The sequence below is a fragment of the Otolemur garnettii genome, unplaced genomic scaffold (assembly GCF_000181295.1).
Source record: "Otolemur garnettii isolate 467f Iridium unplaced genomic scaffold, OtoGar3 scaffold00016, whole genome shotgun sequence".
Classification (NCBI taxonomy): domain Eukaryota; kingdom Metazoa; phylum Chordata; class Mammalia; order Primates; family Galagidae; genus Otolemur; species Otolemur garnettii.
The window spans coordinates 15,285,252-15,309,981 of record NW_003852411.1 but is presented as its reverse complement, the minus strand read 5'-3'; the positions used below and the strand labels follow the sequence as shown (position 1 = coordinate 15,309,981).

The following is a 24,730-nucleotide window of genomic DNA, read 5'->3' as shown; positions in this document are numbered from 1 at the left end:
AGTTTACAGATTACCAAAGACACTAAAATTAACACAGATTTTGGTTCACCAAAATTTTTCCGTTGAAAATGAGATGTTTTCTTAAGGCTCATAAGCATCTTGTCTAAAACACCTACTTCCAGGTTTAGAAAATCTAGGGACAAAACCCTTTTTCCCCCTAGTAACAATATACAGATTTTGTTTTATTCATCAAAAGATTACCTAAATTAAAGCCATGCAAATCATGGCTTGCTCACTTTTTAAAAGTAAATTATTTCTTCAGATGGTAGAGATTGTTTTGTATACAAGCAATACGGGGGGGGGTTATATTAATGGACCATATAAACTAGAATCAATAAATGTTCATTTTTATTGTAAATCTAACCTAGGAATTTAACTTTTTTAAAAAAAACAAAACTATCAAAAACCCTTTTTTAAGAACTCTGAGAATGGGGGAAAGTGAAAGCTGAACAGTAGGCAACTTTTTTGTGAACTTTATGGAAGAAAATTTTTTTCTATTAACTGCATACTACATCTTACCTGGCATAAATGTGAACTCGGAATTCACTCCAGTCTGTCTGTTGCATTTATTTCTTTTGACATTCCAATATAATGTATACTCTCATGCCCAAATGGGCAAAATAAATTATGAGTCTGTAATGTATAAGAATGTTTGTTTGTGGGTAAATCATAAACATAATCATAAAGCTGATTTAATTAGAAAATGCCAAACATTCATTAGCCCAAGGCTATTTTGGCTCTTAAAAAGGAAGTTCAGATCTAACTGGTAAACTCCAAACCAAACATCTAGTAAGTCAAGGCTGCAGAGATCTCCTTCCTCTATTTTATCATGATGATAAACTCTTAAATTTACCCCATAGTCTTACTTATAGAATCTCTGGATATTTTTCAAAACTGTGCCTGTGACAGTAAATTTGTTTCTTATCCTGTAGTCCTCAAAAACCCAGAAACATTTGGTAAGTGTATTTAAAATTATAATTTAACACAATATACCTCTAAGCCTTAGGAAAGAATCTATCAAAAGTCTCTAGAAGTCAAAGCCACCTATCCAAAAATTTCATATTTCTGTAAATAAAGAAGAAATCAACAAGAAAGACACCAAAAAAGAAAATTAAATTGGAAAACCTTTTTTTTATTTTTTGAAAACCTTTGAGAAAAGCAAGCTATTTACCATTCTTCCCTAAGTTTATCAATCTAAATGATAAAAATTTGAGAAAACTTGGAAGAAAGTGAATACTAAAACTATGTTTTCTGAGACTTTTATAAAATCAATATAAAGCATAAGCTTTTAATCAAAATTATTAGGCGGTATTGATTATCCAGTCCTTAGTTTTAATTCTGACCCTATCTGTTGTATTTATTTCTATTGGGAAATCAGTTCTCAGATCTAAGTCACGGTGCCAGACCATAATTCCTTCTAACCTAGAAGTGGAAGTTTTTGCTCTTTTATTTTCCTTATCTTGGCACAACTGAAATTTGTTCATTTCTGTGAAGGTGGCTGTAAGTCAATGCTGCCATTTTTGGTTGTGCAAATTTGTGTTGCCCAACTTAGAGAAGCATGAGATCTCTGCAGCCTTAAGTTAGTAGATGTTTGATTTGGAATTTACCAGTTCAATCTGAATTTGTGTTCTTGTCATTTGTCATTGTGATTTGTGGTTACTTCATAAGATTTCCAGCAGATGGCAGTAAAGTATCTTAGATAAAAGATTCCCTTTCTAATTCTTGGCAGTCATTTGCATAGACTGTTAGCAGGGTTGCTACTCTCAATTTGTACATTCAAGTTCTGTGAGGACTGATGCTGGAAAGGACCAGAGTAGAGCCCTCTAATATGTGATATCCAGGCTAGGGACTCCTCTTAATCAGTTCTAAGGCAGTATTAATCTTCTTAAACCATTGTGGTTGGATAATCAGGTAGGGAGATTGAGTGGTATAAATAATCAGAAATGGTTTTTAGATCCAGGCTAAACTTCTAGGGGGAAAAACTAGCAGATTGAACACAAACATCTCATTATACTACTTCCAGAAACCTCACTAAATCTAGCAAAGGGATTTTATTTTATTTTTTATTATTTATTCATTTATTTTTTTGAGACAGAGTCTCACTTTATCACTCTTGATAGAATACTGTGGCGTCACAGCTCACAGCAACCTCAAACTCTTGGTCTTACACGATTCTCTTGCTTCAGCCTCCCACATAGCTGGAACTATAGGCATCTGCCACAAAGCCTGGCTATTTTTTATTGCAGTTGTCATTGTTGTTCAGCAGGCCTATGCTGAGCCGGGTTCAAACCCCCCAGCCTCAGTATATGTGGCTGGCGCATAACCACTGTTCTACAGGCACCAACCCAGGGATTTTATTTTAAAGACAAAATCCTTCAAAAATATGAAGAATAAGAAAGAAGAAAAGAGCCATTCATACAAAAATTGAATGCTGAAAAGCAAGTAGAGTGTGGTAAGTGACATAGCTCACTTAAGAAAGACAGTCATAACCTGGCCAGGAAGAAAGTGAAGAACTAATCTAATTTTTACCACAAAATCTTTAAATACCTCAGGAATTGAGCCAGAAATCTGGTAGTAAATCCCTAGGTTCCCCATTCCACTGAACAACTCCTGTTCCCACCTTTGCTGTAACATACAATTCCCAGGTGTGTTCTAGAGGAAAAAAACCAGTGATATCTGGTTTGGGAGATACCAGGCAAAACTGAGAGCAGGACACTTTCCCATCGGTGGAGGAATTAAGTAAACATGTACATACTGAATGATGAGAATCTTCTTTCTTTGCTCACTTTCCTTTACTGTCCAGGTCAGAGTTCTGAGGAATATCATTTGGGATATTTAGCCCAAGAGGAAAGATTTAAAGGTATTAACTTTCCCAAGACTAGCAGACATCTGAAGTAAAGCTTCTAGCATGAAAGAGATTAAGCCATACCAAAAGGGGAAAAAAAAAAATTGGAGGAGGAAAGACTAGGCAGGGAACATAAAACTCTAAAAAATTATAAATATTCTCCGAAAGATATTACATATATGAAAGGAAACCTGTTATACAAAGCTAAAGAGCTTTTGTCTATTAAAAAGTTATAGAAATTGTCTTTCATTTTCCAACACTTCAAACAGAAGTGTTGGAAAATGAAATTGAGAAAATATCTCAAAGTAAAGGAAAAGTGAAATAATTAGAGGATCAGTTCAGGAAGTCTAGCATCAAAACAGTGATTCTGGAAAAAGAAAAAAGGAGGAAAACACTAGCAGAATAATTTAAGAAAATTTCCATCATTGAAGGTTTGTGAGCTCCCTGACGAGGCACACTTTGTGAAATTTTAAATTGTCTCTGGTGACAAAGAGACAGTCTTAACAACTTCCAAAGACTGGGAAATCACATTATATACTAAGCATCAGAAAGGCTTCAGACTTCCCATAAGCAGTACTAGAAACTAAAGAACAATGGGGAATGCCCTCAAAATTCCAATGGAAAATATTTTTCCAACTTAGAAGTTTGTACTATAGAATTCTATAGTTAACCATTAGTCCAGTATGAGGATAGCATAAAGACATTTTAGACATGCAAGATTTTAAAAAGATAACCTCTTACATATCATTTCTCTTGAAGCTAATGGAAGATATGTTTCACTAAGAATGAGGACAGGAGCTGAAACACAGAGGAGAGACAAAGGGAACCCTCAGGGGAATGCTGTAGAGAGAACCAAGTTAAACAACTCTGTACCAAGTGTTGTACATATAAAGACAACCATTTCAGCCTGGAGCAGCTCAGAAATCTGTAGTGAAGCACTTCTCCAGGAAGACAAAATCAATGTGACAGCTAAATGAGTTTAAACATAGTAAGCAAATTTGGAGTTGAATTAATAATAAGCACATAAGAAATCTAAGCAAATGAATAATTAGACAATAGCTGCAAGAGAAACAAAAAAGTAGTTCAGGACATAGAGAATGCCTATATACATGTAATACTTTTCTACATCTCAGGCACTTTCCATATATGAACTTCTTATTCTTAATCCTGGTAAACTCACAAAGTTGATACCGTTACTATGACTTTCAAAAGTAAAGAACTGACACATAGAAAGGTTAAGTAAGTTACCTAGATGATCCTCAGCCATTAAATGGCAAAGGTAACATTTGAACCCAGGAAGTCTGCCTTCAGGATCTATGCTCTTGACCACTATGCTATATTCTACATAAGATTTACTATGTGGCTGACTTAATAGCATATGTAGTCATAATATTGTTTGTCCTTACCAAAGTTACTATGTAACTATATAGAGAAGGTGAGAGAATAGGACATACGTACCTTGTCATATGTACCTCGTGGGATGTGGTAATGGAGGAGGAAAGGGTCAAATTCCTATCTTCCATACTGGAAGTTTAATAGATAATGTCTAATATAGAAAAAAAAATTTTTTTTTGAGACAGAGTATCACCATGCTGTCCTCAGTAGAGTACCATGGCGTCACAGCTCACAACTTCAAACTCTGTGGCTTAAGTGATTCTCTTGCCTCAGCCTCCCAAGTAGCTGGGAATACAGGTGCCCACCACAACACCGGCTATTTTTTGTAGTTGTCATTGTTATTTGGCAGGCCCAGGCTGGGTTTGAACCTGCCAGCTCCAGTATATGTGGCTGGCGCCCTCTAGAAAAATTTTTAAATGTTGGCAAAGCCCTATCATTTAATATTTGATAGTTACTACCAAAAGAGCCTGCTGGAGAGATAGAAAGTAGTTGCTTCTGAGAAAAGAAAAGTAGTATAAGAGGAGGGCTAGGGAATGCTGTTTGTTTTAACAAGCCCTGTAGAACTACTATACTCTAAACTATGTGCATATATTATTTTACTGACAAAGGAAAACTTTTAGATTTTGAAAATAGGGAAAGGTATATACAGTTCACAGGAAAGAAAAGCAAAATGCCATTTATATAAGAAAAAGATACTATACTTCATTTATAATAAAAGGAAGTTAAAATTAGAACCAGCTGCTAGTTTTTGCCTGTGAGATTAGCAAAAATTAAAATGTTGGTTGCAAACATGCATTCTAGTATATTCATGCCAAATTGCTTTTACTGGTGGTAGCCTCTAGCAAGATACAGTTTCACAAAATTATCCATCCCTTCTGCCCTAGAGCAGCAGTCTACTTGTAGGAATTTATCCTGTAGATGTCTCCATACAGTCCTTGTATCAGTTTTTATATTAACACTATAATAAGCACAATCTAAATATCTACCCATAGGAAATGATTTAAATAAATAAAACTAAATCTACATAGTGGGTTACTAGGCACCTATTTAAAAAATAGATTAGTTCCATGTATATTAATATGAAACAATTTCCAGATACATTGTTAATAAAAGGGGAAAGTAGCTGCAGAAATGTGTGTATATATTATACTATGATTTGTATAAGAAACACCGTATGCATAAAAGCATGTGTGTGCGTACTCTGGAACTGTTTAGCAGCCTTTAACAGTGGTTGTTTCTGAGGAGAGAACTGGAGACCTGGTGGATCAGAGCAGGAAGGAGATAAACCTTTCATTTTATAACTCTTTTTAAGATGTTAATTTTTAATCCAATGAATGAGTTAATAGTCCCAAATAATAATAATGGCAATAATACTGATAACTATAATGTGCACAGCTATGATTTAATAACAAAAAATACTGATAACTATAATAATAAGAAAAGAGAAAGAGCGAGGAGAATGAACCTGTTTGTACTGATAACACATTTCAGTACTTTATGATATATTTTAAAAAGAGGGAAAACAATGAATTAAAATCCTAAGGAATTAACCAGAAGGGTATATTATATTGATGACAACCAGTGGGTTTTTACTACTAAAATATACTGTTTTAAAATTTAGCTAAAACTTTTCTCACTCTCCATTAATTTGTAATAGGATTTTAAGTTCACTATTAAAACAACTTAGTTTTTATTTATCTATAGTAAAAAAGAGAAATTGAATCTGACTAAATTAGACTAAATCCTTCTTGGCATTTTTAGGTTAGATATTATGATCTGGTACGTTATTAAAATAACCTGTATTGGATGCCTCAGGAATATTAAAGCATGTATTTTTTTCACCTTGCCCCTCTGTAATACAATATAGCTGAAATAATGCTGGGGAACAGGTTTTCTGTGGATCATAAATGCCTATGATTTAATGTATAATTTTGATTATTCATATTGCCAAAGAGTTAAAAGTCCAGAGACCACAATAGTAAAATATGAAAGAATTTGTTACAGATAGGTCTCCTATCAACTCATAGCAACCTTTCCTCACATAAGATCTGAGAATGTAGTTTTTCTACCTTGGTTAGAAATATTTTATTATGTTTCTTGTTGTGTTAGATAATTAGAATTCAGAAGAATATCAGCAAGAAAACTTTTTTATAAGTCATTTTTTTATAGTTTCCCAGTAATTTTAGTGATGACCCTCACAAATATTAGATTAACAAAATAATCTTCTTTTAGTGTTTAAAGTGGCTGCAGCTTCCCAGTTTAGATTACAGATTTGTAATCTGTATGGAAAGAGAATAAATAAAATATGAATAAGGGGGTTGCTGGACAAATGTTTTATTTCAGAACTACCATTTTATGAATTCAGACTGCTTTCTAACATTCTATTATTTAGCATCATGCTAAGATTTTATTTATTTCTTTTTCCCCAAAATGTTGGGGAAATTCATCTTTAGTATGTTTGTGATTTTTTTTTATTGAGTCTCAGCATTTTTCATTTTTCCCTGTGAAGTAAAGCAAGTTTCCATGCTTGCTCAGTGCTAGTCCTATTAGATTTGAGGTAATAGACATCAAACACTTTTATAACTAAAAACAGCTTCTCACTTTATTATTATAACTATCCATAAAATTTACTCAGTTTAGAAGCTAGATAAGTTAAAAATTAAAGCAATTATTCCCAATTATATTCTTCCTCCCTGAGCCAGTTAATAATAATCTTTAGTAATAGGCACGTTCTAAGTTTTTAATACATCAGCTCGTTCTGGCAGTGATTGGCTACCTCAATTTTTCACCAACCTTTCTTAAAAAGTAATTTCTTTATGCCTAGTACCAAATAATTTTTTTACTATACATTGAAATCTGGTTTTATCTGCCATTGAAATTATCCCCAGTATCAGAAATGTAAGTTTCATAATGTTATTCCTCTCTTCTCTCGTTCTCCTGGATTTTTAATGATTGATTTTCCTTTAAATGCTTCCTTTTTTTTTTTTTTTTTTTTTTGATTCTGTGACTTTTTTTCTTCTATGTCCTAGCCCCCTGTACTTTTAGTATTTCCCACTTTTTAAATGCAGGTTTCTAAAAGTCTTATCCTCACCTTCTTCACTTGCTTTGTCCTTCTGTAGTTGACTTCACCTGTATTTGTGTTTCCAAGTATCATCTCTATGCCAATAACTTTTAAATCTCTAATTTTGGCTTCCACTTGTTCTCTTTTCTGTTGCAGACCTGAATTCCCAATTGTTCATCCAAACTTTTCTACCAGAACGTTTAAAACTGAAGTTGCCCTAATGTAAATTCAAATTTCATGTTTTCTCATCATTAACTCTGAGCCTCAGCTTCCTTACCTAATGATATTTTTATTATGATTTGAAAGAAGAATGCAGGAGCAATAACAACTTTGATTTGTAGTAAAATTCAATTCTCTGATTCTTATAAAATCGAGGAACTAATGAAATAATAGAGTAGATGTTTCTCATTTACTTAGACAAGTTTAAATCAACCCAATAAAGAAATTTGAGGTGTAACATCTCAGAAAGAATTCTGTCTCTATGTCTTGTGACTCGATTTGTTTTTTACATTTCACTTGTAGTTTGGCAAATTCCTTTCTTCTAAAGTGCAGTCATAATTCACCAGTCTGTTATATAACAAAGGTAGAAAGATGTGGGTAAAGTTGTTTATAATGTTATGCATTTTATTTTGGAGACTTGACATAGGCCCTTGACTGCCCAGGAACTTTCAGAAAGAAAGGAAAAATAAACTATTTGGATAAGTTGAGCAAATTTAGCTAAATATTGTTATGTATGCATGTGCTCTCATTTCTTTTTTGGTCGTCCAGAATTGGCTAAGCTGTTTATCAAAGCCTTTTAAGATATATTTCAAGCAGAACGATTTATAAATCATAGTGGTGGAAAATCTAGTTTAATTTGTGTGCAAAACATAGTTTGTTACCTCTAGGGATGAAGTGTTTGTTTTGTTATGACCCCCTTGGTACCTACCTGACAAGCTATCTCTATAGTAACAATACTTAACAAAGAAAGCTCCCCAGTTTCTTATAAAAGAATAAGAAATGTGATCACCGGATTTCTCTGATTGCTTTTCTTTAAAATTTACAGCCTATTTTCTTTCCTATTGCTTTCAGGTTTTACATGTTAACTTTTTTCCTGTTTTAACTGATATTTAACATGGCAAAACAGAAAATTCCATTTATTTTTTCATTCTGCTTACAGAATTCTTATTTTATCTGTGTTTGAAATGTTCTTTCTAACTGTGGAAAGTAGAAAATAACATAGGAAAAATTCAGGGTAGAAGCATGAATAGAACATGAATTCAGAGGATGAGAAGTAAAAGAGACTCAATTAAAAAGAGAATTGATAATAAAAGAAATATCACTGTCTTAGTTTAGTTTTTTCCATGTACAGTCCTTTAGATATTTTCACTCTAGTTTTAATCAGAGTCATGCCATCCAAGAGCCAAAAAGATATGTAAACAAATGTTTTGTAATTAATTTTTAAAAGTAGACATTATAGAGAAGTATTCAATCAGATGTGTGTATTAGAAACCTGATGAGCTAGGGATAGAACTAAAGAGATACAGGCAGACCCCAGGTTATGGAAGAGTTAGGTTCTGTAGGTTTATTTTTAATATGTATGTAAGTTGGCACAGGTCCATTTACCTATTGTAATAGCAACCATTTCTAAGTGCAAGTCATACATCAATTGGATGTTTGTAACCTGGGGACTTGCTGTAATAGCCTCCATTGGTAAGTGCGAGTTGTACATAGTCAGTGTTTGTAAATTGGAAACTGCCTGTAATACTCTGGGTGTGACAGAAATAAGAGGAGAGAGGAAAATACATCTAAAAGCAGAATATCATTAGTACTGCATATAACAACTGGATAAAAATAGCCTTGGAGTAGCCACTAAGTTAGAAAGTTTCACAAGAGTAGATTAGGCTTCTTGGAAAGAAAGTGCATGCAAAGTAGAGGAGAAAACTTGGCCTCTTCTAATAAGGTTTGATATCAGTGATATACTATAGGGTTATGGTAAAAGATGACCTTTTATAACTAAATGTGCTACTCTTGTTAATAAATTAGAATTATATTTTCTTAAGTCTGGATGTGCATTGTCTCGTTTATTCTAGGAAGCAGTCCTTGAAACAAGTGCTGTTAGTAGCCTCATTTTATGGATAATAATAATGATGCAAAGTAAGTGGTAAAACCAGAATTGAAATCCAGATCTCTATGACTTCAAATCTACCTTATTACAGTGCTTCCCCACCACTTTATACAAATCACGATTACTGAGAGGCTATTTCTGATTTACAAATGATTCACAAATACTAGCAGGCAGCTGTGAGACCTTCTCTTCTCTTCCTCTCCCCTGCTAGATTTTATTCCCTGATTCAAAGCCCTATAGAGTGATTCACTTAGCAAATTGCCTTACCCTAGGGAGTTCATGTCTTCACTCACCAAATATATATATTTTTAAATTCCTATTATGTGCCACACACTGTTCTGACCTGTGTGAACAAAGCATTCAAAGGCAGGCAGTAGAACAGACATAATTTTGATGTCTTCTTGGAGCTTACGTTTTAGTGGGGATAGACTGTAAATAAATAAACACTTTTATCATATGACCTATGGTGACAAATGCAGTGGAAAAAAATTAGGGTAAATGATTTAGAAAGTGCCATGGGTAGAGATGATGTGATCAGAGAAAGCCTAACTACTTAAGGGATTTGGTGAAGACCTGAAAAAAAAAATGTCCCAGAAGTGAAGGTGATGACTTTTTAGTTTTATAGGGCCTATGAAGTAAGTACTTAACTTAGTGAATAAACGGAGACCCACTTTGCAGAACATCTTCAGGAAATTTCAGAATATCTGCAGTGAAACAGACCCTTCTAAAAATTTTCAGGGATTTAAAACTAAAATAGAAATACTCTATAAAGAATTTGAATAAAATAATTTGAAGAATATGACTTCTTGATGATAATATTAGAAGCTGAGACTGTGGAACAATGCCCTTAAAATGCAGAGCAAACATGATTTCTAAACTGAACTTATATTCCAGGCTAATGTATCTGTCAAGTATAAGAAGGAGTAATTTGAGAAGGACAAGATAAAGACAAAAAGAATCCAGAGTGTTGGGGAAGGGAAGTCCCAGATGGCAGCTGTGTAGCTGGCTGACTAAGCATCCAGTTCAACTAGGGTGAAAGGATGGAAGGCTCTTGAGCCTTCCCAGTAAATCTCAACATTTCTAAATAATGTACTTATATTACTATGTATAAATACCTAAAGCAACAATTATTGCCTTGAGGTAAATACCAAATGACAAAGTTGAACATAGTAGGTACTTATTAAATATTAGTTTCTTTCTTTCTATCAGTTTTGCTATTTCTATGAGTAAAGATATCCTTTTTTTTTGAAACAGAGTCTCAAGCTGTTGCCCTGGTTAGAGTGCTGTGATGTCACAGCTCACAGCAACCTCAACTCTTGGGCGTAAGTGATTCTCTTGCCTCAGACTCCCAAGTAGCTGGGACTACAGGCACCCACCACAATGCCCAGCTATTTTTTGGTTGTTGTTTTAGTTGTTGTCTGGCAGGCCTGGGCTGGATTCAAACCTGCACGCTCTGGTGTATGTGGCTGGTGCCCTAGCCACTGAGCTACAGGCGCCAAGCCAATATCTTAAGTTCTTATTCAGTTTTTAAGTGTAGCACTGCTACTTCAGACTTCAAGTACATAGATTATGACAAACATTCAAGATGCCACTTTTTTGATGAAAACAACTCCTTCTGTTAAAAAAAGTTACAGTAAAATGTAATCAGAAATGAAATACACACCAAAAATTCATTTGGTTGATGACATTTAACACTCTTCCTCAAACACTTTGTTTTATTTTTTTCCTCAAATGCTTTGGATATGCTTCTCACTATCAAAAAAAAAAAAAAAGGAAAAATCTGTATTTAGATTCATCAATACTTAGGTCAGCATTTATTATACACTAAATAAATCTTGATTGACTATATTGTTGTCTAAATTGCCTTAAGGAATTACAGCCATTAGTAGTTATAAGAGGAAGAATAAATAGTATTGAGTGCTGAAGTGAAGGCACCAGTTTATTATAGTTCTACTTTATTTCAACATTGTTATCATATGACTAGTAAGCCCTGAACAAATCTTTTCTCAAGATTGTTTGATTGAATAAGTTCAAAAGAGTAGACTAATAGCATATCATAATATAAGGAGTATGAATGGTATACTATTTTGTCTTAATATTGTTACTTGGAATATATGCCCAAGATTCTGCAAGCTACAGAACTTTACATCTAACTGAGAAATTATTTCACAAATTATTTCAGCATTTCATTTGTATCTCTCCTGAGGTGATATATGATGTTGACATTTTCTTATCAAGGTATCTATGATTACACTGTAGGATATGTAGTATCTTATTTCTAATACATGTTCTTTGTGGATGGAACAAAAGACCGAACAGTACTCTTGGTAAAGAGGAATATTTTTTGACAAAGTTATAGACTTTATCACATAATTGTAGTTGCAATCAGCTGTATTCAAGACCATGCAGTGAACACATGAAAAAATGTGTTTTTCTGGTAAAAGAATTAAATATTTCTGTAAGGGGATGGAAAAGAAAAAGACTTTGGAGAATCTGAAGCAATAATAGCTTGTGGGTTCTGGTAAAGGAAGAAATCTGTAAAGATATTTATAGCAAAGAGGTAAGGTTTTTGAGGGACAGAATACTATGTCAAATCAGGGATAAATCATAAAAATTGTTCTCATTTTTCTTGTTTTTTTTTTGTTCCAACTTTCATTTCATTTAGAGAACTTCTGTAAAAGAAGCTTGACCCTTAATAACAGCTCCTCTCCCCTAGAATACTGTTTTCTTTTTATTTTACTCAACAAAATGCTGACATAGTGGTTTGTGCCATGTATAAGCACTTTACAGTATTTCCAAGCACTTTGTAAATATTTATTCATGTAACCCTATAAGGGTAATATGTATGTATGTGTGTATGTATATATATGTATATATATATTTTTTCTTTTTTTCTTTTTGCAGTTTGTGGCCAGGCAGGGCTGGGTTTGAACCCGCCACCTCTGGCATATGGGGCCAGCGCCTCTACTCTTGAGCCACAGGCGCCACCCAGAAATATATATATATTTTGTTTGCTTGTTAATACTCAATGAAACTGAGGCAGTACTTGTTTAAGATCCCATGTGCAGTATATGGCATAGCTGGTATTTGAACCAAGGAATTTGGTCTAACATCAGTTTTCTTTCTTTTTTTTTTTTTTTACACAGCCTTACATTTCAATTTTTTTCTTTAAAAGGAGTGAGTTGTCTACAGGGTGGTTAAATGCCTTATAGACAAGGAAAAAAAACTGCACTAGAACCAACTTATTCATCATCATCTTCTTCATCTTCCTCATCTTCCTCCTCTTCCCTCTTTTTCTTGCTTTTTTCAGCCTTGACGACTCCCTTTTTCGCTGCATCAGGCTTCCCTTTAGCTCAGTATGCAGCAATATCCTTTTCGTATTTGTCCTTCAGCTTTGCAGCCTTCTTTTCATAAGGCTGCTTGTCATCCGCAGCAGTGTTATTCCACATCTCTCCCAGCTTCTTTGCAACATCACCAATGGATAAGCTGGGACGTTCTCCTTTGATTTTTGGGGGCGATACTCAGAACAAGAAAAAGGTCGAAGGAGGCCTCTCGGGTGCATTGGGATCCTTGAACTTCTTTTTTGTTTTCCCTTTCAGAGGGATATAGGTTTCCATTTCTCTTCTTGTCTGCCTTTGCCACATCTTCAACTTTTCCTTTCTCTTTAGCAGACATGGTCTTCCCCCTCTCTGAGCATTTCTTAGAAAACTCTGAAAAGTTGACTGAAGCATCTGGGTGCTGTTTCTTGTGCTCCTCCCGACAAGTTTGAACAAAGAATGCACATGATGACATTTTGCCTCTTGGCTTCTTAGGATCTCCTTTGCCCATGTTTAGTATTTTTCCTCAGCAAGGCTTGGAGTCGCCCAGTGCCTACCCAGCTCTCACTTGCCTCGGCGCTGTCTCTGTGGAGCTCAATGTACTTGCCAACATCAGTTTTCTTAACCACTGTGCCCTTCTACTTGCTATTGGTACCTTAAAAGTAGTGAGCAAAAAAGAGTTCTACACTTACCTATCCTATGGCTTAGTCAATGGGTGAATTCATGGACCCTTGCAAAATAAATTCAAGGGCCAAGTTGTTTCTTTCACTGGTATTTAATAGAGGTTAAAAACATGCAGTCATCTATTTAAAAATATAAAGAGAAGCCTGGTTCAGTGGCTCACACCTGTAATCCCATCACCCTGGGAGGCTGAAGCCAGTAAATTGCTTGAGCTCAGGAGTTTGAGACCAGCCTGAGCAAGAGCCAGACTCCTTTTCTACTAAAAATAGAAAAACTAGCCATGCATTGTGGTAGGTGCCTATTGTCCCAGCCACTCAGGAGGCTGAGGCAAGAAGATTGCTTAAGCCTAAGAGTTTGTGATTGCTGTGAGCTATGATGATGCCATGATGCTCTACCAAGGGCTACAGAATGAGACTCTGTCTCTAAATACATTTATTTATTTATTTATTTATTTACTAACAAAAGAGAAACCATACAGAGTTTTTGGTGGTGGTGGTGATCATAGGAAAAACTGTGATGAATGGATTTGTTTGCTAGAGATGCACCTTCATGCATCATTTACAGAATTTCTAAACAAAGACTGTGTTGGCACTTAATAGCATTTGGTAAATATTGAGTTCAATTAAATGCTGAATAACAGTGTGCAGTATATTTTCAGTGTTTTCTAATTCATTGTATTCTTTCGCATTTCACATTCACATGCATTTAGAAAATCTGGAATATTTTGTGAGAGATAATTTTAATTATGCAACAACTGATGTTAAAGGCATAACCCATTTTTACTAATCTGAGACTAGATTTTCTCTAAAGAAAAAATTAGATTCTCAAAATCAGTGTTGGGACCTGACTCTTCGGAGATGAGATGGTAACCACTGTGTTTATTTACTGATATGAAGGAGAAAAAGATGTCTCCAGTTCCTATGCAAAAACATCTCTGTTCTACTTTTTCTGGATGGTCTTGGGAAATGTAACAGTGGCTGTGTGATTTTGCCCTTAGTCACTTATAAATGTTTACTCAGCAAATTAATTAATTAATTTATTTATTTATTGAGACAGTCTCACTTTGTCACCCTTGGTAGAGTGCTGTGGCATCACAGCTCACAGCAACCTTAGACTCCTGGGCTTAAGTGGTTTTCTTGCCTCAGCCTTCTAAGTAGCTGGGACTACAGGCATCTACCACAATGCCCAGGTATTTTTAGAGATGAGGTCTAGCTCTGGCTCAGGCTGGTCTCAAACCTGTGAGCTCAGGCAGTCTACCCACCTTGGCTTCCTAAGTGCTGGGATTATAGGCGTGAGCCACTGTGCCCAGCCCCTAAGCAAATTTATTAATTTCTCTTTTATTCTCTCAGTTTTTGTCATCTACAGAATGTAATTTAAAGATGTAAAAATGTAACTCAAATATTAAACTTTACTGAGATAAAGGTATTTTTCACTTATTTTTATTTCTTTTTACTTATTTTTGTTTTTGTCACTATGGCACTTTAAGACCAACAATATTAAATGACTTAGTTTTAAGTGAGTTTAAAAAACACAAACCGTATGCTATGCTAAGTTTATTTTATCTAGGGTGTACATTAAATCCACTGATAGTAACTACTTTTGAAAATATATTACAGAATACAATGGGTACACAATCATAATTCTTGAGTATATTCAAAACTGAATTCGTTATTTTCTTTCTTTAAATTATATTTCTACTCTCATTAAAACAAAAGTCATAGAAGATTTTCAAGTTTTTCATTAGTAATGATATTTTGCATTAGTGATATTTTTTCTTTAGCATCAGCTGTAATAAATTAGATATCATATTTTACTTCCAAGGGAACATGTTAACTCCTGTGGTAGAAAGAAAAACTTAACTTGTTTTAAAAGCAACTGTAGATCAGTCTTTGAATGTAGTATTGGTGTTATTGAATTACATTGTGTTTTCTTTTGTAATGGATCATGAATTAATAATATGTCTTATATAATTCTATGCTTTTATAACAATGTTTTTTACCTTTTCTGGGTATGTCTAGTTCATGTCTTATGATTTAGAATTTTTTTGTAATAGTAATAATTTTTTACTACATGTGCAAAAAAATTAGAGGCATGTTTTAACCTCTTAAAAGTTATTTTTCTAATTTAATGATATTTTCAAAAACTAAAAGTGATTTTTTTTTTCAATTGACTTGTTCCTCAAGTGTACAATGGCTTAGGCATGGTAGGAGGTCATTTATTGTAACTTAAAAAGAGGAGGAAAAATCTTATGTCATTACTTAGGATCTCTCAGAAATAATTCTTCTCAAAAAATAAAGGCAATATGTTTTGCAGTCTAATATTTGAAATGAAAGTATAATATGACCAATATCATTAAATAGAACAGGATTGCCCTCTTAGAGCCTGGAAAGTAATTGAATGAAAGGATCTTATTTTTATTACTATCACTATCCTAATAGTTCATAAGTAATGGGTAGAAAGAAGTGCCACAGATGAGTTAATCCCTTGCTTAAGAACTTAAATTTTCCTGTGGGTAATGGATTTTCTATTAAAAAATAATCAGAACCATAATTTTTAAAGATTTAACTAAGGGATAAAATTCTTATAGGAAAAAAAGTATAGAATATCTACAAAGCAATGACTCTATATACATTTGTAATACTTGTCTTTTCTTTCTTTATATAAAAGGAAGTTCATTGGCCTATTTAATAGTAAATATTTTGTAAGATGGAGGAGAAAAAAATATAGCTATTGAACTGAGAAAAAGGATCCCTTATTTTCTCTTGAATTATATTCTGAAGTACACACAGTTTGGGGCTGAGCTATTGAGAATTATGTCCTTTTCCCTTTCCTCGCTTTCATTAAAATAATTAAAAAGATGATCTCCCTCCTTCTAGGCCCTCCACATCCTAGGACACAGATGTTTAGAACTTACTCACTTATTATCACCTCAAAGGATCATTTTCAAGACAAGAGCTCTCTCTCAGATTCTGGATGACAGCTTTTTCCAGTTGCTGAAATAAATGAAAAAAGCACATAAGTAGATGTTGGTTTTTTTTTTTTTGAGACAGAGCCCCAAGCTGTCCCCCTGGGTAGAGTGCTGTGGCATTACAGCTCACAGCAACCTCCAACTCCTGGGCTCAAGCGAGTCTCCTGCCTCCGCCTCCCAAGTAGCTGGGACCACAGGCACCCGCCACAACGCCTGGCTATTTTTTGGTTGCAGCTGTCATTGTTGTTTGGCGGGTCCGGGTTGGGGATTCGAACCCACCACCTTAGGTGTATGTGGCTGGCGCCTTAGCCGGTTGAGTTATAGGCGCCGAGCCCAGTAGATGTTGTTTTGAAAAGAACAGTATATTATACAAGGCAGTATCTTATTATTTTGTGACATCTGGATTAACACACACTGAAGAAAAGAACGACACCTGCTAATAAACCTGGAGCAATATGCAAGCTCTTTTATAAAATTAATAATATTTTAGAAAATTTAGAAATTATAGAAGGCTGTGAAAAAGGAAAATAACCCTAAAATGCCACTTAATGATAAATCTGGAGAAGTACAATAGTGGTTAAGAGAAAGCACTCCAGAATTAACTAAAGTATGAATTCTGGCTTTATCACTTTGTGACCTTGGGCAGGTACTCAGTCAACCTGTCTATGTCTCCATTTCCTCATCTGTAAAATGCTTTCTAGATTGTTTATTTTAGAACTCTCTTCCCTAGGAAATTGCTGTTAGAATTTTCTTTTTTCCTTTTTCTACATGTTTGATGACATCTCTTGCAATTCTACTGGATTTAATTCTGCTTCAGTTAGTTGTTAGAGAATAATGGAAATTGAGTGAAGTGAATTACCTGCAGTAGTATTTTGAATTATAATGTACACATACATGTTTTGGGGTCAATGATATGTTAAAGACTGGCATACCAGAAACTCTATACTTTTTCTAAATAGATTTTATAGAAATAGTAGAAGTTGCAAATATTCTTTAAAACTAAGGCAAAAACAAATGCCTAATGATGATTATTTTTATTAAAACTATAAAAATAACTATTTTTACTCAGAAAAATAGACTAATGCTTCACTTGTAACACCAGGTAAGCTTAATAGGAAAGAAACAGCCTAACAGATAATTATATATTTATTTGTATATCATTATTTATATATGTTATATTATTAAGTTATTATATTATTACATATTTATTACTATATATGTATTTTAAAGCCACTGATGAAAATGAGTTTATGAAAGCCTTATTGAAATATAATTTAAACTCTTTTAAATTTTATTTTTGTTTACTTATTTTATTTTTCTAAGGGAGAGTCTCACTTTGTTGCACTTGGTAGACTACAGTTTTATCATAGCTCACAGCAACCTCAAATGCCTGCTCTCAAGCAATCCTCGTGCCTCAGCCTCCTGAGCATCTGGGACTACAATTATAGCCACAAAATGCCGCTTAGCTCACCTATTTTTTTAGGCATGGGATCTCGCTCTTGCTCACGCTGGTCTCAAACACTTGCGCCCAAGAGATCCACACACCTCAGCCTTCCAAAATGCAAGGATTATAGGCATGAGCCACCACACCTGGCTTAAGGTCCTTTTTTAAATGAAAGCCATTATTACAGGTATGTCTTTGGCTCTGTGATCACGTTCAGAGATAGTATTTATTAATGTCCAACACTATCCCCAAAATGCTTTTAGGTGCTTTTTATTCTTTACTAATGAATTTTTTCATAGAAATACAGCTTTTGTTCTTGTTAGATTATTATTATTCATATGATGAAATAAAACTAGAAAAAGATTTCCTTGCATTTTTCCACTTATGTTTTGCTTGTTTTCTTTTTAAATATGATCTTAATCACATAAGAGCCTGAGTTAGGAAAAGTAACTGGTATTTGTTTTTGCCTATTTACTATAATACTTACTTCCTTGCTTAACAACTTAAATTTTTAATCCCATTGCCATTCCAGGTAAGGAAATACAGTCTGCTAAATCATCTTAACTGGAAGAACAAAGAAAAGGTCAAATGCTTAGCCAGTTTTAAAAACATTTTGTGGCTATCATAATTGTCACCAGTTTGGCATGTGCCCTTTCTAAACACTTGTAAATACTTTGCTAACCATATGACTTAACAGGTCTTCTGGTTTTTATAATGCCTCTTCAACAGAGTATAAGTATATGTGTCTGTGTGTTGTGCTGTGGTGCCATTGTGTACAAATTAAATTAGATAAAAATTAAAATTTCAATGGCATTTCTGAATAAGTGGGTGACTCTGGTGTTTATCATTCCAATTATGAACAATGGTTTCCTTTTCTAATATGAACTCTGTAAGGAATGCTGTGGGAAGACCCTAGTATCAGAATGCCTATCTTGTTTATGGGAAGACATGAAAAGAAACTGTGTTTATGGTTAGAAGCCGCTGAGTTTATGATCGTCTGCTGATCAAAAGAGGGAGCACACATAAGTACACGAGTCAGCAGCGCACTCACAGCTTGGTTGTACACTTCAGTTTGATTGCTGTTGAAATGTGTTTCTGCTAGGACAAGTAGAAGATACGTATTAACAGAGTTGTTTGTTGGCTTGTTAATTTGTTTGAAAAGGAATTAAATTGAGGTACAAGTAACTTTTAGCTATATAGAGCTAGCTTGTCAATTTCTGTGCGCTTTGATTTTCAGAAAATTATACATCTGTGGTTTCAGGGTTTCTTAACGGCTGGCTCATTGAATTCTATACTATACCAGTCAGAATTCCATAACAGTAATTTTATAAGCGATGGAGGAGATACACTATATGCATTCTTCAAAATTCATAAAATAAACCATTTGATTGATTAAGAATTAGAAAAGAATCTCTTAGCCTTTTAGAAACAAACCAATATTTGTTGATACTGAGCTTTGAATCTCACATAGATATAGCCTCTAGGAGTTCACTTATCCCTGTTTTCAAACCATTTATTCAACAGATATTTATTAAGCATGTACTGTGTGGCAGTAATTATTCTTAGTAATTATACTTAGATACAGCAGTTTACAAGGTAAATATAATCTCTCTCAGCATGGATCTTATCTCTGTCAAGGTGAGGAAAAAGTAGACCTGTAATATATGAGTAAATAAATTATAGTTATGATAATTTCCAAGAAGAGCAAGAACAGGGTGTTATGCTAGTATATAATATGAGGACCATAGTTTGATAAGTTGGTAACCAAGTATTGAAATCGATTAATAATATTATTTATGTTTGAATTATAAGGTCATGAAATCTCAGAACTAGAAGGGCCCTTTAATATAGTCTAACCATTTCTTGGATGTTTGAATCTTATTTTTTATTTGATCATTTCTAATGTTCAACTACTGTTTGACTTATAAAATGTCATTTTTATGTAGTTTAACCTAATATAAACATTTATTAATTACATGGCTGGGTCATGACTACATAAGATGAATCAGTCAAGACAACCTTACCCAACACTTCGTGCAGGGAGAAATGTGAAACCAAGTAATTATAATATAGTGATTATTAGTAGAAATAAAATGACTTTAGTGGCCCCACCTGTACAAAATGAACATGCTTGGTACTGAGTTAAGGGTTTTAATTGTGTGATCTGATACATCAGTTCAAAGCTCCATCGAACTCTGTAAGGTTGTTCCTAACCAGTGAGGGATTTTCTATAAGGATATAGATTTCAGCTACTTTCTAACTTGAGCCAGTGGCTAAAGGTGAAGCATTTCCTCATGCTTCTTCTTTTTGGAGAATTCCCTACTGCTTCAAGAGATCAAAATTTTATCAACCTCTTCAGTCTCTACCTCAAAGCTGTATTTCCCTGGCATACCACCACTACACATAGCTGTGGGTTCATAGATGATGAAGATTAAGTGAAAATTTCTCTGCAAAGCAACTTCTACTGATAAGGATTCCACCTATTACAAGTAGGTCCTAACTGGATAAGTGATGAAATGACTATCTTCCCTGAGTATTTAATTCTATTGGTTTCAGTTAGTTATTTGAAACCACACAAGCTAGAGATGAATTCCTTTTTCTTTTTTTTATTAAAATGAATTCCTTAATGTTCTTATTTCACCATGTGACATACACAGTGCTAGGCTCTGGCATCAGAAAACGAATATGCTATGGTCCTTATCCTCAAGTTATATTGAAGTACTACTAGGTATAAATACTCTAAAAAGATTCAATAAACCAAATATATTCTATCACCTTTCCATCCATCCATCCTTCTGTCATTTAGTAAGTACCTACTAATATCAGAAATTTTCCTGAGCTCCAGGGATAAATGAGAAATAAGGTAAAGTCCTTGCTGCCACCTCACTCCCACCATATATCTTGCATTCTGATGAGACAAAGAGATATAAATATTAATAAATAATATAATAGGTAAAGCAAGATGATGAGAGCTATGAAAAGAAAATAGTAGAGTAAGACAAAAGATGAAGAGGAGAATATGCTCAACTCTGGGCAGAAAATGAGGTAAATCACCATAAGAAAATAATTTTAAATCTGTGTTTTAAAGGGTAAGAGAAAGCAGACCGGGCAGGAAAGGGAATTCCAGGCTAAAGCAGCGACCCTAAGGCTGGATGGCATGAAACAGCCTAAAAAATGATAACACATACTTGTAAAAAAGATTTAGTGTAGAAATTAATAAAGTATGGAATATTATCTCCTTTGAAGAATGTTGAATAATGGAATGACATCATGTTTGAATTTAAGAAAAATTGTTTCCTCAACAGTGGTTCTCTTTTTTGTTCAGGTATTAGAATTCCAGGTAATAAAAGTGCTTTTTGCAGGACACAATATAGTATTGTTATCATTAACCTATCATTTTGACCTAAATTTGGCACCATTTTATGCTTGTGTAAGGTTAATTGAGAAGTAGCATAGTACGACATTTTTAAAAAGTATTTAAGAAAAACCCATACTTGAGAAGATTATGTATGTGAACTACTTCTGTCATTTGGGCAAAGATCACTGTTGATCTGTTTTATCATAAGAACACCATGTTGCTCAGCAGCATAGTTTGAGGACTGCTGCATTATAGCATATTCATCAGATGGGCAGCCACCCTGTGCGGGAGGAGTTAGGGGCCTTGTAGTCTCTGCAGCAGACAGTCCCTTCTGAAAGCTACTTTGGTAATTCAACAGCTCTGACTTTTATTGAGCTGAAGTCTCTCTTCTTGTAACTTAGACTCACTGCACCTAGTTGTAGCTCTTAGATAGAATTATGGATCATGACATATTTCTTAGAATAACAAAAATAATTTCAGTGCTTTGCACTATTTTAAGGTTAATTATAAATGCCAGTTAACAATAATAATAATAAGCTTTGTATTGCCTTCGGTAAGAGGTTGTAAGTGGGTGTCCAACCCTTGGCAGGAGGGCCACATGCTGACTTTGTGAGGACTTTTTTATTTATCTGTGGTGGTGTTGGATATCACAAAAAGTATGCATGAACTTCCTCCCCCCCTCATTAGCTTTTGTTAGTGTTAGTGTATTTAATGTGTCACCCAAGGCAACTCTTCTTCCACTGTGCAGTAGTGTTTGCCCGGGATATGGTGGAATTTGTGGACCTTAAGTCTTTAAAAACTCTCAGTTTATATGTTTCTGTGTAAGTTTTGTTTATCCCTTTGTTTCCCTGTGATTCTTATTTTGAGTACAGATAGTCCCCAGGTTACAAACAAGATCGGTTCTGTTGGTTTGTTCTTAAGTTGAATTTATATCTAAGTTGGAACAAGTGCATTTACCTATTACCTGTAGTAGCCTCCATTCATAAGTGTGAGTTGTATGTAAGTTGGGTGTTTATAACTTAGAGATTGCTTATATCAGTAGGGATTGAAAGACTTAATTCATCTGAAGTAGAAATAGGAAACCAAAAGTAAAGTTAGAGGAGAATACAGTGTAAGACCGGTGTGCTTCCCAAAGGATTATGAAACTAGATAAACAAATTATGATAGAATCAAGGCCAGGCATGGTGGCTCACATCTGTAATCCTAGCACTTTGGAAGGTTGAGGCAAGAGAGTTGCTTAAAGTCAGGAGTTTGAGACCAGCATGTATAAGAGTGAGACCCTGCCTCTACAAAAATTAGAAAAAGTTAGCCAGGGGTGGTGAAATATAACTACAGTCTCAGGTACTTGGGAGGCTTAGGCAGAAGGATCGCTTAAGCCCAAGAGTTTGAGGTTGCAGTGAGCCATGATGATGCCACCACACTCTAGCCAAGGAGACAGAGAGACCCTGTCTCAAAAAAAAAAAAGATTATGATAGAATCAAAGGGAAACTTTATTTAAATCATTGAGACTTAGGGAGAAAAGGGGGAAAGAAAAAAGTACCAAAGAATATACATACATTCATACATAAATACACATATGTGTACATGTCTATACATATACATGTGTGTTTCTCTGTATATACATGTGTATCAAATGTGTGAAATATATATTGTATACACATAAATAGAGACAGATAGGTGGTAGGGTTGTGTTTCCATCAACTGTTTATTAAAAGGTAGATAACAGATTAATACTGTATTCTTCTCATGTTTGTTCTGTTCCACTGCCCTAAAGGGGCAGGTGAAGTCCACTATGGTTCAAACTGTGAATTTTTTAATTGATCAATTCCAACTTGTTAACTTCAGCAGCTAAGAGCTGGAAAATGTGTTAAGTCATCATACTAATCATGAATATTACATAGTTGACCTGCCTTTCTTTTTTGGAACATAGGAAAAACCCTAGAAATATATCTGATTTTAAAATAAACTAAAATGATGACTAAGAACAATGATATTATCTATAATTTTATTGCATCTACTAGAAAATTAGTTTAGCAGAGGCACTCAGTTTATTAAATTAAGTTGATTAATCTCTAAAAATAAAGATCTATCTTAAGACCTGGCTGAAGGGTTTTAGGAAAACAAAAACTTTTTTCTTTTCTAAATTTTAGTTATTTCCATTGTGATAAGTTAAATCAATCTGCTTAATAAGGTAGTTTAAGATAGTAATATTTGTTAAACAGACTTCTATATCTTCATTAGCTATAATATTTACCTGGTTTTTGTACATCGAAAAGTTTATATTTGAACTTAACATGACATTCAAAATAAACCTCTATAATTTATTATTCTATCCCTAAAATGAGACAGATTTTGAAAAAGGTTGCTTACCAAAATCACTTCTTAAAATGCACAGATGTGCAGTTATCTACCTTCCCACCCCATGGGATAGAAAAAATGAATTACCTTGTAAATCACATTGCTTCTCCTGAAATAGATTGCTTGAATAAGGAAGGATGGCTATTGTTTAGTCCTCCCTAGCAAAAGAAGTCGGGGGAGAAAGGATTGAGTTTGACTGGCATTGGCTCCGGCTTTTCTGCATTCCAAACTGTCTGAGGCACAGAGTGAGAGTAAAAAGGGAGAGAGAGAGAGAGCTCCAGACCGAGCACAGGCCAGTACAGTATACAAAGTGTTTTGAGTTTCTGACTGGCATGCCAGAAAGATAATGTTAGCAACGCCCAGAAACTTCACAGAATGCAGACCCCAGGTAAGAGTTCCTAGAGTATAAGGCTGAAATTAAAAGTTTGTATGTATTTAAAGGGAATGTGGCTTTTTTAAATTACTCAAATTCAATGACTATTTACCTTTGTGATTATTGGCTTTAAGAAATAGGTTGTTTTTCATTACTATAAATACATAGTAATACTGTGTGGAGATTGTCAGCATTTCAAGACAAGAATCATCAAATGAGAAAGTCAGATAAATTAAAAGAATGATCATCACAGAAAACAATAGCACTGTAACATTTGAAGTAGATTTCAATAATATGAAGTAGATTTTTATTCTGTATCTTTCTCATAGTTCTTTATGAACTATAAAGATCTCTGGTAATGAATATAGCTAATTTCTCTCTGAGGAAGCCATGATATATTGACCATCAACAAGATTGTAGCAGTCTTGTTTGAATTTCAGTAGCACATAATAAATGTGTCATTGAAAAAGTTCAAAAGGTTGGATCCATAGACATTAGTAAGAGCAATCAAATGAGAACTTGCTTGTTCTTTATGCCCCAGGTAAGAGAAGTGGTGTATCATTGTAGTTCACTGCAGGCTCAAACTCCTGTGCTCAAGCAGTCTTCCTGCCTCAGCCACCTGAGTAGCTGGGACTACAGGCACATACCACCACTCCCAGCTAATTTACTATTTTTTAGTAGAGATGGGGGTCTGATCTTAAACTCCAAAGCTTAAGCAGTCCTGCCACTTAGGCCTCTTGGAGTGGTAGGATTATAGGTGTGAGCCACTACACCTGGCCCTTGCTTGTTCTTTGTTTTTTGTCCCCAGAGTAGTCTTCTAATA

The 24,730-nt window shown here is 34.3% G+C and overlaps 1 protein-coding gene and 1 pseudogene across 1 annotated transcript in view; one reads left to right on the top strand and one right to left on the bottom strand.

The window, feature by feature from the left end:
* RASAL2 (RAS protein activator like 2) overlaps positions 1–24,730 on the top strand; it is a 205,499-nt gene that overhangs the window by 19,200 nt on the left and 161,569 nt on the right. The window lies entirely within an intron of this gene.
* Positions 12,651–13,236, bottom strand: LOC111723813 (annotated as a pseudogene).